Source organism: Choloepus didactylus, chromosome 16, assembly GCF_015220235.1.
Source record: "Choloepus didactylus isolate mChoDid1 chromosome 16, mChoDid1.pri, whole genome shotgun sequence".
In the NCBI taxonomy this organism is placed as follows: Eukaryota; Metazoa; Chordata; class Mammalia; order Pilosa; family Megalonychidae; genus Choloepus; species Choloepus didactylus.
In genome coordinates this window covers 51,220,477-51,237,198 of record NC_051322.1, presented here as the reverse complement: position 1 = coordinate 51,237,198, position 16,722 = coordinate 51,220,477, and positions in this window count along the sequence as shown.

Sequence of the window (16,722 nt, the reverse complement as noted above, 5' to 3'; positions counted from 1 at the left end):
AGAACAATGTAGGAAAATGACAGCCACTCAATATTAGCCAGGGCTTTCGCATCTCCTCCTTTCTTCTCAGAGTTGTATCTTTTTCCTCCTCCCCAAATCCTATACTCTGATATGGACCTCCTTGTTATTACAACTGTAGCGTGAATGACTGATGGGGAGGCAGAGACTGCTATGGTTTATCCACTCCAAAGACGACCAAAGTTGACCTTCCAGAAAAATAGCACATCTTATTTTAGAGAAGGATTTGGATTCCAATTCTGATGTGGTATCTGATGTGGTGAACTAGATTGGGTCATATATTAGCCTCAAGGATAGTTGTTATCCTGTGGTTTAGGGCCCAAATTAAATCAAGCAAATTATTACCACTTATTACTTTTCCTAGAATAGTGTTTCTCAGAATGTGATCCACAGTTCAGAGACATCAGCATCATCTGGAATGCATGTTAAAAATGCACACATCTCCACCTCCTTCACTCTCATCAATATGGAGGTGTTCTTTGGGAATCTGCATTTTCAACAGTCTACTGAGGTGACTCAGCACTCTGAATGTTGGAAGCTATGCCCCTAGAACCTGGTCATGATGCTTTACCTCTTACTTCCTAGGCAAGAAGAGATGCAAAAAGACTCACTGGAGGAAAACGAGAACATTTGCCCAAATCCTTGAGCATTTAACTTTGTCTTACTAAGAGTTTCTATCTAGAGTTTCTCTGACGTCTTCATGACATGGGCTCATCCTTAACATTCAAGGAGATCTACCTGCCATGAAGCTATTCCTTAAAAGTTGTAAACCAAGCTAGCAAACCATTAAATAAAATAGATTTCATTGTTCTCCTTTGATAAATATTTCTTCATAATGCACTGGAAGGTCATCTCCAATTTAGAAAATTCAGATGCCTTGAAGTTCTGTGCCTTTTTGGTGACACAGGAAGAGCTAGTTCAAAGACCCTCAGAGAGCAACCCATAGCCCACCACCTTCCCGCCCAGGCTGCCCAGGCCTGTACTCTGAGGGGCCTCACACACGTAGGCTTGAAGGCCACTTCCAGCAAATGCAGGTGCCCTCTCAGCCCAGGGTACTCACATCTGTCCTTGGACTAAAGGCTCTTGTGTCCCCTGGAAGTGAACCAGGGGCTGTTTGGGTATTGAATTCCCCCTTGTGCTTTCAAAGTGACTGGCACAGATTTGAGCAGGCATGTCCCCTTGGCCTGAGGACTTCTCACCCTGTGGGTACTGATGTGGCTGGAAGAAAGCCAGACCAGGACTTAACAAAGAACAGGGCTATGTCAGGGAGCCTTGGAGCTATCTGGTAAGTGCCTCTTCTTAAGATTTAAGTATCATCTAGTCTAAGTTTGGGACTGATTCATTCATTCATTCACACAGCATTTATTGAGCTACATTCCAAGTATTGATCTAGATCTTTAGGATAAATGAATCAATAAAACAGACTAAGACTTGTTCTTATGGAACTTACATGTTAGTAGATTTTCAGCTCCCTTCTATCAAATACCCTGCACGTGTCATCTAAGGTCTGCTTGAGCTTATTCATTGTAGCTCACCTTCTTCCATCGTGGGCCACCATCTGCATCTGATTTTTTTTCCGACTTGATATTCTGGCATCTTCCCAAGGTAGTTAAAATTCCATCTATAGAAACCTTTTGCAATTAATTTATTCCAGAGGGAAGAAAAAACGCTGTCGGGTAGATAACTATCTTTAAAAAGACAGGACAAATAAAGGAAAAGAAAAATTAGCATCATATTATGCACTGATATTATGCACTCCTTCTTGATCATGTCAGATATCCCAATTATTTTAATCTCCTGAAATTGTTTTTAATAAAAGGACAATTTAGAAGTTTATAAGAGTTTATAAACTCAGACAGTTTTTCATCTGTTGATTTAAAAGTTTATGAACTCTTGGAATTTTTGAGCTGAAAATACCTTACATTTTATTCACCCTTTAAAGTTTACAAAACTGAGTTATCCAAAGCAAATTATTATTAAATTAATGATTTTTCACATGAGAAAATTGAGGCTCAGATATTTTAAATAAGTCTTACATAAACGATACTACTGGGATGACTGTCAATTCTGTAAAAAATTCTCCAGGAAAACCTATTGGTAAAGCAAAGCTAAGTAAATTAAATTTAGTGCAATAAAAGTGAACAGACCCTTGTCAGTATCATTGCAGTGTTTCATATGTAAAATATCTGGTGAGGATATTTATAGTATTTAGGGACTGAGATGCATGCTTTTCAGGGGTTTAGGGCATGGACCTGGTGATTTTAGGGTAGGTGTTGTAAGATAAAATACTGGTTGGGATTGTACAAAGTTTATGGCATAGTAGCTTTGGATGGGCTGGCATAGCAAGGAGAGAGTCTTAGAGTGTGTACTGATGGGTAAGCTATAATAGTAGTTCACTGTCTTTCCTTCCAGGAAAAGGTATTTCTTGGAGAAAGCAAGTAGGCTATTTTACCTGGTCCCTGCATTGCTTGTATTGTTTAGCATAAAAACAGTAGTTAATGCTTTGTCCCAGAATTAATTAACATGGGAACAGGAAAGTGTGGTGGATTCATTTCTCAGCTGAACCGTGATATTTTGTTTGTAAAATGCTGCAGTCCTAAGGAATTTAGAAGTTACATAGTTTTAAATCTTCAATAAGAGACAATCGACAGCTTACTCCTCTTACCGTTTTTATGAAAATTGGATGACCACAGAAATAACTGAATAAATTTTCCATTGTTATCAGCAATACTGATATTTCAATTTTTAATTGAATTTCAATTTATTTAAATTAATTTCAATTTATTTTTAACAATATTTCTATTTTTCTTTAATGTCGTTATTTCAAAATCATATGAGTGAAGGAGGAACAAATTCAATGATAAATAACATAATCTAGATTGGGGAAGAACTCTGGAATTTGTGATTGAATTTCATTTTCCATTTTTGACCCAGTATGATCTTTCTGTAAGAATAGCTTCCTGCAAATAAGGAAAATAAAGGATTCAAGTTTCTTTCCTTCAGACTCTCAGCTTTAGAAAATTACCCAGAGGCCACCCTTAAACTGAAATTGGTATTCCAAGAGTACTCTTTCCCTTCCCCTACTTGACTCTAAAACACATCAACACTGGAAACACAAAGCTTACACACATCAACTCAAGATGACTTCCACCTCTTGTCAAAGCAGACTGACCTAGAATTCAGACTCCTGTGTTACTCTAGATAAACAATTTTCAGTATTAGGCTAGGATTGTAGGAACTTTGACAACAAACGTTTAGGAAATTTAAGGAGAGATTAGTCTGTTAAGAGCGCTAATACTTTTGCTTAATCTTATCCCATCACTATTTTTTATTGACTGAAACTTTTAGTTGTATTTTTTTTTGCATAGTTTCAGTAGTGTTGCTGTTTTTAAGTTTTGCTCTGACTCTTTAAATTGCAATAGATTTTTAATATTTTATGGCCTTCTGTTCCAGTTTTAATCTGTTCTAATATTTACAAGAATATAGCTAATTCATTTCCAAAATGTGATTAAAAGCATGCCTCGATGCAATGAAAACTAGAAAGGAGGCAAGCATTTCAAGTTCCAGTCCTGCTTTCAAAGTAACTAGGCTTCTAGGACCTAAAGTTTATAAACTCTGATCTTTGGATCTGCATTCTTTCCCTCTTGCAACGGCCTGATTAAATCAATCTCCTAACTTGTTTGGTTTTGTCATTGATGCTGCCTTCTGCTCTTCCTCCTTTTCTCCCTCTCTTTCCTTCACTCTCTTCTTTTCTTCCTTCTCCTTAATTTCTGTTGTTTACCATAGAGTTTATCAAATTTTATTCAAGGTGAGAATGAAAACACAGAGAAAAAAATTCCCTTTCCTTGCTAAAACAGGTAAGAGTGATGGGTAGCAGATGGGCATGTGTCTACTAAAATGAGAGAAGAAAGATTAATTGAATACTAAAATGATAATGCTTCTGAGTTGAATAGCATTTTAAGGACCACAGAGCACTCAACTATGATGGAGGAGTTCAGTTTGGATTCATCATTAGGAAAGCTTGGATTTGAGATTCCTGATTGTAAGATCCCTCAGAATAAACAGGCCCAAAGCAAACAACTTAAATAAAAATCATGTATCTGAATGTGTGCATGTGTGTGTTTTTGATACATATTTAACTCTGACTGTAAAGTCCTCAGATTAAAGGAGAGATCCTAAATAATGCATATATATGTGTGTGTGTATTTACATTTAAATTTCTATTGGATTTGAAATATTCAATTTCTTTATATATATGTATATATATATATGAATAATGACACACATGTATAAACTATCTACTTACTTTATCAAATTGAGGGGCAATTCGATATATTGATATTTTTAAAGAGCATTTCAATTTTAATGAAGTTCCTTTAGCTAGAGAATCATTTTATTTTATATTCCTTTAATCTGTAAAAGTAACCCATTAAAGGCAGACGATTAATAAAATAAAGACAAAATATATCTAAATAATGGGGGGGGATAAGGGGTATGGGATATTTTGGGTGTTCTTTTTTATTTTTATTTTTTAAACTTTTATTATTTCGAGGGGAAGTAAGGAAAATGTTCTAAAATTGATTGTGGTGGTGAATACACAACTATATGAAGACACTGGGAGCCATTGATTGTATACTTTGGAGGGATTAGATGGTGTGTGAATATATCTCAATAAAATTTCATTTAAAAAAAAGTAACCCATTAAAAAAGAAATGCTAATTTCAAACAGTTTCTGGAATTTTTGCTATCTATAAATTTAACTCCCCATGTGCAACTGCTTTACAGTATTTTAAAGTCTAAACTAGTTACAGATAGGCAACTCTCAAAATATTTCATTTGTATTGATAGCAGGAAGATATATTCATTTTTACATTTCTCATATTATAAAGGAATTCAACTCCTTTGCCTCCTGCAGATACTTTACTCAAGTGATGAGGTACATGGCACTACACAGCATGTTTTCTTGGATCAACATCAGCTCTTCAATCCCAACACATCTTGGAGTGCATATTTGATGAATAAATTGCCAAACTAATGAGATGCACTAAGAGGTTAAGGATTGATCAAGTACCTAATCTTTTTAATGAAGGACACAGCAGGAAACACATTCCTCCAAACAGATACAATAAACAATCTTCTAAAACCTAATTAGAATAAAACACAAAGAAAGGTGCAAAGTCTTAGAATTTGTCCACCAGATAATAAGTTAGCCTGTTCTACAATAATGGAAAGCCTTAGGTCTGTTACCCTTATTTCTATTTGCATCAGTTGAGTCCCAGATGTTCACCTATATTAAAATAATGATATTTTAATAGGGAATTTTAATACGTCTTGATGCCATTGGGTCCATGAAAATTGATTCAAAATGTGTCCTTGGAGTTTTTGCAGAAGTTGCTGAACATTGAGAAGTTTTAGCAAATATTTTGAAAATATTCTAAATACACACATTTTTTGAGCTATCAGTGTCCTGGATTTAGTATTTTGGGTGTCAATTTTTTTTCAGTATAATTTAGAATTTAGTCAGATTTTTGAATTCTTATTTACTTTAGTTTGGATATTAAAAATTATTTTATAGCTTTAGTGGTATCTTTAGTGAAAACTGCTAGTAACAAATATAATTTTTTTCATGATGAGACTCTATTAAAAACAAGCACAACAATAAGAAGGCACCAGATGGCATACTGAACCAAGCAGCCTACCTGGATCAAAGAAATAGAGGAAAAAGAAGTGGCATTTAGGAAGGTTGAGATGTTAGGAAGAGTCTAACATTTGAATTGGTGATGCACATACTTTACCCAATGTTTCCCTTTTCAGGTAAAATATGATGGACTAATTATTAGGTATAATTATTGCTGATTAATTATACCACAGTACTGTTATACAGTGTGTACTGGAGTAAGGTTACTTTTGTATTCTCTAATTTATCACACCATCTGCTTGAGTTGACTATTTAGAGTATATTGCTAACTGCATCTCCAGATATCACCATGGTATTTAACCAACCACAACTGAGTAATTCAATTTTCATCCCAAAGACTCTGGAATCTGTTGCAAATTTGTTTAACAGAGGGCTATGTCTTAATTATGGTATCAAAGGTTATGGTTTTACTCACTACTGATAAAGAACATATGAGCTAGACCATTGGGAAAGTAATAAGATACAGGGAAATTAAACTCAATCACATGTATCCAAAGTTGTACTGGATCTCAAACACAAGTTTTAAATGGGCTTCTTTATTTTAAAAATCAGGTTCTATCCAAAAGACTAGCATCTGTCCAGTAAAATTTAAATTGCTGATTAACATGGAATTTCAGAGGGTGCTTAAAAGGTGCAATAGCAAATAGAAGTAACTAGAAGGTGCAGTTGTTATGGTATCTGTTCTATTAGGAGGCCATGGAGTACTCTGAAAGCATAGGGCCTATCTTCTGAAAAAGAAGGACATTCATTATGGTTAAAATATAATCAATGACATTTCCCCAATTATCTGGAAACTCCCAACATTTTTCCCCCAGGCAAGTATTTGGTTCTCATGTGAAATAATTTCTTTCCATGCAAAATAATACATATTCTTTTAATCAAATCTTATTTAGTGAATCACTTTCTCTTTTTTATGACTGTGCTTTAGAAGAGTTGTTATAACAGTTAATCAGTTTATTTTCTTAGAATACTAGAACTCCTGTACCTACTTTTAGAATAGATTTGTTTCCAAACTGTGCTCTAAGAGTTCTAGGGCTTCTGTGAGAGCCAAAGGCAGGGGGAGAGAGTTGTCTAGCCCACTATCAATGAGATATGATTTAATCTGATATGCATACCAGAGTGCCAGAAAGACTTTATTTGAACAAAAACCAAAATTCTTCAAACTCACAGAATTAGAATAATAAGGAAAGAGAAATTTATGCTATAGCACATATCCATTTCACCTTAAAATATTGGAAAATTTGTTAGAAGCACTGAACTAACAGTGTGATTTTGTATTTACCTGCTGTGTCATCTTTTGGGTCTAAGGTTCCTCACTGATGAAAAATAAGGCTGCAACACACAAATCACCTCTAACTTTAAGATAAACTTTTAAAAATAACATCAACACCCATGGTTACAAAAAAGTTTCACTTGTTCTCCGAGGATTATATTATAGCTATGTTTTCCCATATTATTAATAAATAATTACCCCACATTACCTTTCTTGTTATTCAATATGACTTCAAATATCTGCATGCAAAATTAAGCTTTCAAACATTCAGATATTTATAAATATATCTGAATATTTACAAATGCGTATTTCCAGCAAACAGTAATGGTAACGAGGATTATTGCAATCTGAGCTAATAGTTTTTCAAACCAATGAATTAGCAGTAGAGTCCCTCTGAGCAGTTACTGGTTTCTGCAGTGGCCTGAAAAAAATCCATAGACCTTTCAAAGGTGTCCAATTATTTTTCCCATATTGCTTTACAATTGAAAAATAATCTGGTTCTTAATAATTTACATTTTCATTACTTACCAGATTTAAATGATGCCGAAAACGTTCATTCCACACGTTTATGGAAAACGTGGAGTATGTTTTCTCAAAAAGATATGGCCTTCATATTTATTATATTTTTGGATTTCTGTGAGTCATTTAGCACTTTTTAATTTCCCCGTTTGCCTTTTATGTTTTCATATCTAATCTTGAGTGTGCTAAATTGTTAAAATTCTAAATTTAATTTTGTTTTTCTTTTAATGACCTGATGTGTTAGTTTACTGCGGTCGCGGTTACTGCTTCTGGGGGGAGTGGCGGCCGGTAGCTGAGCCCTCAGCTCTCGGGGCTGCTTAAAGGGTACCGGCGGCGGGGGCTCTTTCCCGGAGGCGAGGGCGAGGCGGAGGACTTGGCCAGGTCCTTGGCGGGAGGCGTACAAGGTGTGGAGGGCGGCGATAAGGACAAGACACTCTTCATCCAGTAGGAGTATGCGCTAAAGAGAGTTTATTCAGGGGTGATCACAGGTTATATAGGCTGGTAAGAAGGGCAGGGCTGGAAAGGAGGTGAAGTAGCCTTAAATGGCAATACTGAAGGGAGAGGGGCTAGGATTGGTTCTGAGAGGACGCAGGAGCCGTTGCAGCGGGCGGGAGTTGTTCTGGCCACGGTGCATGCGCGCTGGCGGTGGCAGGAGTTGCCTTGGCACAGGGGAGTGTGCGGGCAAGATAAGGAAATGGGGTAAGGGCGGTTGGGAGAAAGGCGTTTCCCTCCGGCAAGCCTCCCCTGCCAGTGGCATTTTGGGTGAGGAAAAGGGAGCTGCCTTGACCTCGCTCCCTAGGCTCGGGGGGGCTGCAGAGGGCACTAAACGCCCGTACCCACTACCCTCCCCAGGGGGTGATATCAGGTCCCCTGGCCCAGGCCTGGTAAGTCGAGGTACAAGCTCAGTCACCCGCAATTCCCCTTTCTTTTCTAATTAGAGGAAGAGGCTTTACCGGAGAGGCCCGCTAAGGGTGAGGGAAGGGGGAGGTTAGGGAAGGGAAAAAGGGGTTGACGGTGGCTTAGCGAGGCTGGAGCTCAGTGTTGGTGTGGTGCCCAGGCGCTCGACAAGGGCTTCGCTGCAGCGGGCTGGGCGAAGGTGAGGGGTTTAAAGTTCAGGGGTTCAGAGAAGCTGGAACTCAAGGCGAGAGTGATGTTCAGGTGATTGAGAAGGGCCTCGCGGTCGGCGGGTTGACCGGTGGCGTTGAGGTCGCGGAGGGTTGGCTGTCATCTTGGAGTGGGGGGCGTCAGAGGTGGCGAGTCGCTGATACTGGATTTGCACGAACGAGGAAAAAATGGCATCCGTTTGTTTCCTTACAAGCTGGACAATTTTGCGGATGAGGCAGGGTCCTAAGATGAGAGCTAGAATAATTATTAATAGGGGGCCAAGAAAAGGAAGGATGTATGGGAGGATGGGAGTGAAAAAACTGGACCAATAACTGGTGGCTTCACGATCTCTTTTACGCTTTTCCAGTCCCTCTCGGACCCTTTTTAGGCTGTCCTCGACGAGACCTGTGGAATTGGCATATACACAGCACTCTTCTCCTAGGGCGGCGCAGAGGCCTCCTTCTTTGAGGAGGAGAAGGTCAAGACCTCGGCGGTTTTGGAGCACTACCTCAGAGAGGGAATTGACAGAATCTTTTAGATGGGAAATAGCGTTTTGTAAGTGACGAATGTCCTCGTCAACAGCCGCCCTGAGGTGAGTTAGGGTGGAGCCTTGACTGGCTAGTGCAGCGATTCCGGTGCCAGCGCCGGCAAGACCTAGGAGGGAGGCAATTGTGAGGGCGGTGATGGGCTCTCGCTTTTGCAGAAGGGCAGGAGCTGCAGTTCTTTCCAGACGGAGGAAGAAGTCTTCTTCGCTGTGGTATAAGACCCTAGGGATAAGGACAATTAGGAGGCAAGTTTCTTTATATTCACTGATGATATTCGTGCTGAGACAGGGGGTAAGTCCTGTAGAGGAGCAGAGCCATTGGGAGGAGTTATGAGGAATGAGAAATTTTGCCGAGCTGCTGGGAGATGAGTAGCTGGCACAGGCAGTGAGGTCGGGAGAGTTACTGGAGCGAGGGCGGACGCACTTTCCTGTATAGGAGACTGAATGAAAGGTCAGGGGGACGGCAGAGGTATTCCAATTGCATTCCAAGGGGCTGTCTTCTGTGCTTTCTGAAAAGGAGAGGTTGGAGGCAACGGGCTCGTACAGTGAGGAAGAGGTGGAGAGGCAGAGCCAGCAGGAGGAGGTTAAATTGGGGTTGGAGGAGTTCACTGAGGCAAAGGCGGCTTGGATGAGGCTGAGGAGGGGAGAGGAATAACGAGAAGGGGGCAGAGGAAGCTGGGGTGGTGGGGTTTGAGATGTAGTTGAGGTGCGTTTAGTCGGAGCTAAGGTGCGGCTGGAGGGCTGTGGGAGAAGAGGGTTAATGACTTTGTTGGGACCAATGTTAAAGGGCCTTTTTATAACAGTATTTTTCTTTGGTTGGCTTATAGCCTCCTTTTTTATGGATATAAGGGTTCCCCGATCGGACCCCGATAGCCAAATTCGGAAGCCCCGAGTTTTACCCAAGAGCCAAGACGTATCGGCAGGGTTTTGTATGGTGAGCATTAGTCTTTTAGGACAAAGGTACCTGTCGAAATAGCGATAGCCTGAATTTTGGCAAGTATACGGGATTACTGCGAGGTTTAGAAATTTGTCAGGGACAGAAGGTTTCCAGCCAGTGGCTAATGTTTCACACCCCCAGTACGGGCAGTAATAGTTCTTTGGGGAATTGCAATATGATTTTCCAGGATTTGAAGATGGACACATATAATAATCTTGAATATTTAGGCTGCCTGGATAACCAGGAGGTTTTGGATTAGGAGGGACAAACAGATCAATGGCATTAAAGACGAAGGAGGGAGATCCTGCTGTGGTGTTGGAAAAAATTATTGTGGAGTCTTTCCAACGCGCAAGGGTCCACTTCCAAGGCTGGTGGGGATCGCCCTGGGTAGAAGAGGCAAGAACTAACATGACCATTAGAAGGGAGGTTATGCTTGGGTGAGGGTTGAGAGGGTGTATGACATTGGTTTTTGCCTGTTTATAGAGGCGTATAATTTCTCTAATTTCTCGCCGCTGCTGCGCTCTGCTCGGACTGGGGTCCAGGCCCAGGTGTACTGTTGTCATCTGGTGCACCAGGCTGCGGAGACGACGGCGTTCCCGTCTCGTTGGACGCGTGGTTGCTGGTGGCGGGCCGGATTGCCCTTCCTGGGATCCATATTGGTTGTGCTGCATCATCTGGGAAAACACAAGCAAACCCGCGCCCCTGGGCGAGAAGTGGGGAGGGACCTTTCCAGGTATTATTCTCCGGGTCCTTCCAGTAAACCATTGGGGCCTGGGTGGGCCTATACGAGGGCCCCCAATGTTTATGTAGGGGCGAAAGCCCTTCCTTATTGAATGTGAGTAGATTAAGGTGAATAAGGGCTGCTATAACAAGGTCCCCTGGAGTTGCCTGGGGGAGCATTGCCCTTTCTTTTTCAATTTGTATTTTTAAGCGGCGATGGATTGCTTCTACAATGGCTTGCCCCTGTGGATTATAGGGGATGCCGAAATGATGGGTGATGTTATATAACTGAAGAAAAGCCGCAAAAGAGGCACTGCGATAGGCAGGCCCATTGTCCGTTTTTAGGTCCCAGGGGACTCCCATGAAGAGAATTCCTTGTCTCAGGGCCTTGATACAGTGTTTGGCCGTTTCCCCGACGAGGGGGACTGCATAACACATAGCTGAAAAGGTGTCAATCATTACATGCACATACTTGAGGCGCCCAAAGGACGGAACATGAGTTACATCCATTTGCCATCTAGAATTTGGTTTTAAGCCTCGTGGGTTGACTCCTTGAGGTTGTAAGGGGCCAAGTGGCGCAAAGGGCGCACAAGTTGTACAATTGCGGACAAGATGTTTACAGGTATCTAAGGGGAGGCCACATAGATGATGTAACGACGTAGCCGAAAAGTGAAACCTGGAATGCAATAACTTGGCCTGGTTAACAGCGTCCCCCGGAGGGGCCGCTGTGTGAGTTAGCATAGCTTGGGTAGTCTGAGCTGAGACCGCTTGGTCTACTATACTGTTGCCATTAGCCAAGGGCCCCGGAAGGCCTGAGTGACTACGAATGTGGCTAACGAACCAAGGATCCTGTCTATGCTCTAAGATGCTTCTGAGGTTAGAAAGTGCTTTATCGATGGCCGAGTTCCCAGGGAAAAAGGTGGAAAATGCAAGGACTCGGCAGACCTGATACGTGTAGAGGCTGTCAGTGAAAATGTTTACTGGGTGGTTGCAGTGGGCGTTTAGTGCGTATGACACTGCCAGAATTTCCCCCACTTGGACCGAATGAAGGTTGACATAACTGAATAGGCGGGGTTCTGGATGGTCCTGCGAATAAGAGAGGAAGGCGAAACGGGTTTTGGAGGCGTCAGTAAAGACGGTAGTGGCACCCGGGATGGGTGCAGAGGAGGGGAAAGGATGGAAGGGGCTGCGGAAGGGAAGCTTGGCGAGTCCTTGTAACAGCCGATGGCTAGGATAGTGGCAGCTGAATTCCCCCTGAAATCCTTCTAAAAGGATTTGCATGTCCGGGTTGTCACGTATAAGCAGGCGGGTTTGGCCTGTGTCTAAGGGCCAAACAATTTTTTCTGGCGGCTCTCCGAATACATGAACAGCCAAGGTAACTAGATCTGAAGCTAGGCTGATCCAGAGCCGCACTGCAGGGCAAATCTTCCTAAGTCGACTTTTAGCGGGATGCGCCCAAAGTAGAGGGCCTTCCTGCCACAGGCAGCCCATAGGTGTGCCGGGCGTAGGGAGGATGAGTGCTATAAGATTGCCCTCTTTAGTGCTGAACCTGTTGAGACAGCAGGCAGCGAGTGCCTTGTTAATTGCGGCAATGGCTTCCTTTGCTTCCTGGGTAAGCTTAATGCGCCGGGAGATTGCTAGCGGCGGGGCTTCAGGGACACTCAGCAGCATAAAGAGTGGTTGTAGCTGTGCTGTGGTGATCGGCAACGCAGAGCGGAGCCAATTGATCTGACCGCAGAGCTGTTGAAGCTCAGTGATAGTGACCCGGTCCGGTATGTCCAGCTGGGGAGCGGACGGAGCAATGGTTTTATCAATACTAAACCCTAAGAAGGCTAATGGTGGCACAATTTGAACTTTATCGGGTTGAATCGTAAGGCCGAGGTCAGCTAAATTGGTGGTGAGGTCTTTGAGGATTAGAGGAAGCGTCTCGGTGTTTTCAGAGGCCACTAAGATGTCATCCATGTAATGGATGAGCATGGCCCGCTTTCGCAGAGGGGCCACTGCGTGATCAACATACATCTGGCAGATGGCCGGACTGTTACGCATCCCTTGAGGGAGGACTTTCCATTGGTACCTGCTAGTTGCGCCCGCGTGGTTTGGGACGGGGACTGTAAAGGCAAAGCGCGGGCGATCTCGCTCATGTAGCGGGATGGAAAAGAAACAGTCTTTGATGTCAATAGTGGCTACATGATAGTGAGCCGGGATGGCTACCGGATGGGGAAGGCCAGGCTGCGGGGAACCCATGGGAAGAATATGCTTATTGATTTCCCGCAAATCATTGAGGAGCCTAAATTTCCCTGTGGTTTTTTTATGAATAACAAATACTGGCGAATTATTGGGACTAGTAGAAGGTTCTATGTGGCCAGCATCCAATTGTTCTTGTACAAGGGCTTGGAGTACTACCAATTTATGCGTGGGAAGGGGCCACTGCTCCACCCATATAGGTTTCTCAGTATCCCACTGTAGAGGAACGGGTGCTGGAGGTGTTAAACGAGCAGTGGCGCTCATTATTGGGGGGGCTGCGTGGTAAGCACTGCCCCAGAGGCGGCGAGGATGTCACGGCCCCATAAAATTTGGTCTATGGTGTGTAGAAATAACGGGCGGAAGGTACCTGAGTGGCCTTCTCCATCCTCCCACTTAATGGGTCTTATGGCCTGAAGAGAAGTAGAGGTACCAGTGGCTCCCACTACCGAGGGACCATCAAGAACCATGCACATGGTGGCATACTGAGCGGGCATGCAAGAGACTTCTGCCCCTGAATCGAGCGTGCCTGTGTACCATTGCCCCTCTATTCTTAACTTACGAGTAGGTTTTTCTGGAGTGATGGGGACTGTCCAGAGAAGCGTTTTATTGTCGGAGCATTGATTAGTTTTATTGGAACCGGCCGGCATGCTGCCTCTTAGGGGCGGGGCTGAGGCTTGCCCCGCTTGGAGTTTAAAGCTTGCTCAGTGCTCTGGTGTTGACTACCGCCAGGGCACCAGGGATAGCAGAATTTTTTTAAATCTTTCTCGTTAAGGTCTCTGTGGCTGCTTTTGCAATCGCGCGCCCAGTGATAACCACGTTGGCAGCGCGGGCATGGAGTGGGAGGGGGGCGCCCATTGCGTTGCATGGGAGGCGGGCGTTTGACCTCCGTATTGGGGCATTCCCTGGCAAAATGACCGCTTTGCCCGCATTTAAAGCAGCCGGTGGTGGCGGCTAAGGCGGCAGTGACGGCGCCAGAGACAGCCTGGGCTAGGGACGTGGCAGCTGGATCAAAGGCGCTGCAAGCGAGAACCCAGTCATCTATCCTTTTTTCCTGCAAGGGGAGAATGGCTTGCTTACAGGGGGGGTTAGCCCCTTCTAGAATGAGTTCGCGGGTGAGCGCTAGCTGGGCTTGGGGGTCGGTAACTTTTCTAGCACAGGCCTCTTCAACCCTGGAAACGAAGGTGGCAAAAGGTTCGTTTGGCTCCTGGAGGAGCTTGGTAAATTTGTCAGGTCGACGGGCAGAGCAGTTGGCAAACGCGCGTAAGGCGATGCCTCTGAGGACAGTCCAGAAGGTAGCAGGGACATTAATATAAGCAGACGCACTTAGAAACGCTCCAGTGCCCAAATAGGCTTCGGGGGGATGATAGACTCCAATGGCTGCGTCTTGCTCACTTTGCTTAGCTGCTTCCGCCTGGAAGTGAGCACGCCAGTCAACAAACTGACCGGGGTTAAGAATGGAACGGGCAAGCGAGGCCCAGTCTTGGGGGATGCAATAGTCCATGCCGAGATCCTGCAGTATTTGGGAAGCGTATGGGCTACCTAACCCGTCCTCCTTGACGGCCCTGCGAAGCTGCTTGATAGTATCTGAGTCAATGGGATACCAGTCATACGGTTTCTGTGGGGTGGGGGCAAGGTTAAGAGGAAAGCAGCGAAAAGCACGAGAGAAAGGAGGACGCGCTTGCAGAGGGCTTGGCGCGGGAGTGGGGGTAGGGGGAGCGTTGCCCCAAGGGTTGCCTTGAGGTGTAGAAGGCAGCCAGGGGTTGTTAGTCGGCAGGGTGGGAGGAGCGGCGGCAGCTGCCGGTAGCGGCTCCGAGGGGGAGCTCGCCGAAGGGGGAGGCGGGAGTGGGAGGCCCCAAGCGTCGCAAGATGGCGGCGCGGTGGGCGTGGCTAAGACACAAGATGGTGGATCAGCCCCGCCCTGTGAAAGGGCGGGGTTCAAGGCACAAGATGGCGGACTAGCTCCGCCCTGTGGAAGGGCGGGGTAAAGCGTATGCGGTTTCTGGCCCAGCTTAGGGCTGACGTCATCGCCGGAGCACTTCCTCCCCTCGATGGAAGAAGAAGGAGGAAGTTCGCCATCTTGGCGTGGCGCAGTGTTATTTTGTTTTTTGGGAGTCACCTCGAGCGCGTTGTTAATCTGCTCGACTAAGGACTCCGTGTCCGAGTCATGATTTGAATTAGTATCGCTATCTGAATCTGTTGGCTGGGTTGATAGGGCCTCCTTGGATTTAACGGGGCCTCGATCAGGGGGGAGGGAGCCTTGAAGGCAGGAGCGGATGGTTATCAAGGTGGGGAGCAAGCTGGGAGGGAAGCGCTTGCTCTCATGTTCCATGGCGTTGGTGACTCGATCAATAAGACGATCATAAGTAACAGGGTCCCAAAGATGGCAAGTGGTGAGCCATGGGTTAAAGGGCAGCAGGAGGTCCCAGTATACCTGCAGCTGCCGGACAGACACTTTACAGCGATGCGTGTCTAGGAGACCCGCTAGAGCACGAACTTGAGGTGCCTGGCACGTAGATAGACGATTACCCATAGCTGAGGGGGGAGGAGGGGGGGTTGTTTACCGAGCAGAGAGAATGAGATAAACCGTGGCCGCGAGGCCGAAGGAGACGGCGAGAGCGGAAAGCAGTGCCCTTTGGCAACGGGAGCAGTCGGGGGGGGGCGGTTGCAAAGAGGCACACGGCGCCAAATGAGGAGACAAAGACACAAAGAACCACGGCAAAGTAATGGAGGGGAAGAGGGAGAGCGTTAGGAGGAACGGGGGTCATAGAAGTGCGCATACAAGAGGACGAAGAGAGCGTGGGGGAAGGGAGGAGCGGCTTCGGAGCGGTGAACCTCACACGGCTCCGGAAGCGGCGAAGGAGAGGCGGCCCTTACCTTGCAGGCGAGGAAACAGGAAGCTGGAGAGGCGTCCGGGCGAGCGGGCGACCTGCCGAACTGTTGTGTGGAGACGTTCCTCACACGGGGCACCAGTTGCGGTCGCGGTTACTGCTTCTGGGGGGAGTGGCGGCCGGTAGCTGAGCCCTCAGCTCTCGGGGCTGCTTAAAGGGTACCGGCGGCGGGGGCTCTTTCCCGGAGGCGAGGGCGAGGCGGAGGACTTGGCCAGGTCCTCGGCGGGAGGCGTACAAGGTGTGGAGGGCGGCGATAAGGACAAGACACTCTTCATCCAGTAGGAGTATGCGCTAAAGAGAGTTTATTCAGGGGTGATCACAGGTTATATAGGCTGGTAAGAAGCGCAGGGCTGGAAAGGAGGTGAAGTAGCCTTAAATGGCAATACTGAAGGGAGAGGGGCTAGGATTGGTTCTGAGAGGACGCAGGAGCCGTTGCAGCGGGCGGGAGTTGTTCTGGCCACGGTGCATGCGCGCTGGCGGTGGCAGGAGTTGCCTTGGCACAGGGGAGTGTGCGGGCAAGATAAGGAAATGGGGTAAGGGCGGTTGGGAGAAAGGCGTTTCCCTCCGGCAAGCCTCCCCTGCCAGTGGCATTTTGGGTGAGGAAAAGGGAGCTGCCTTGACCTCGCTCCCTAGGCTCGGGGGGGCTGCAGAGGGCACTAAACGCCCGTACCCACTACCCTCCCCAGGGGGTGATATCAGGTCCCCTGGCCCAGGCCTGGTAAGTCGAGGTACAAGCTCAGTCACCCGCAGTTTACCAAAACTTTTTGGAAACATTTG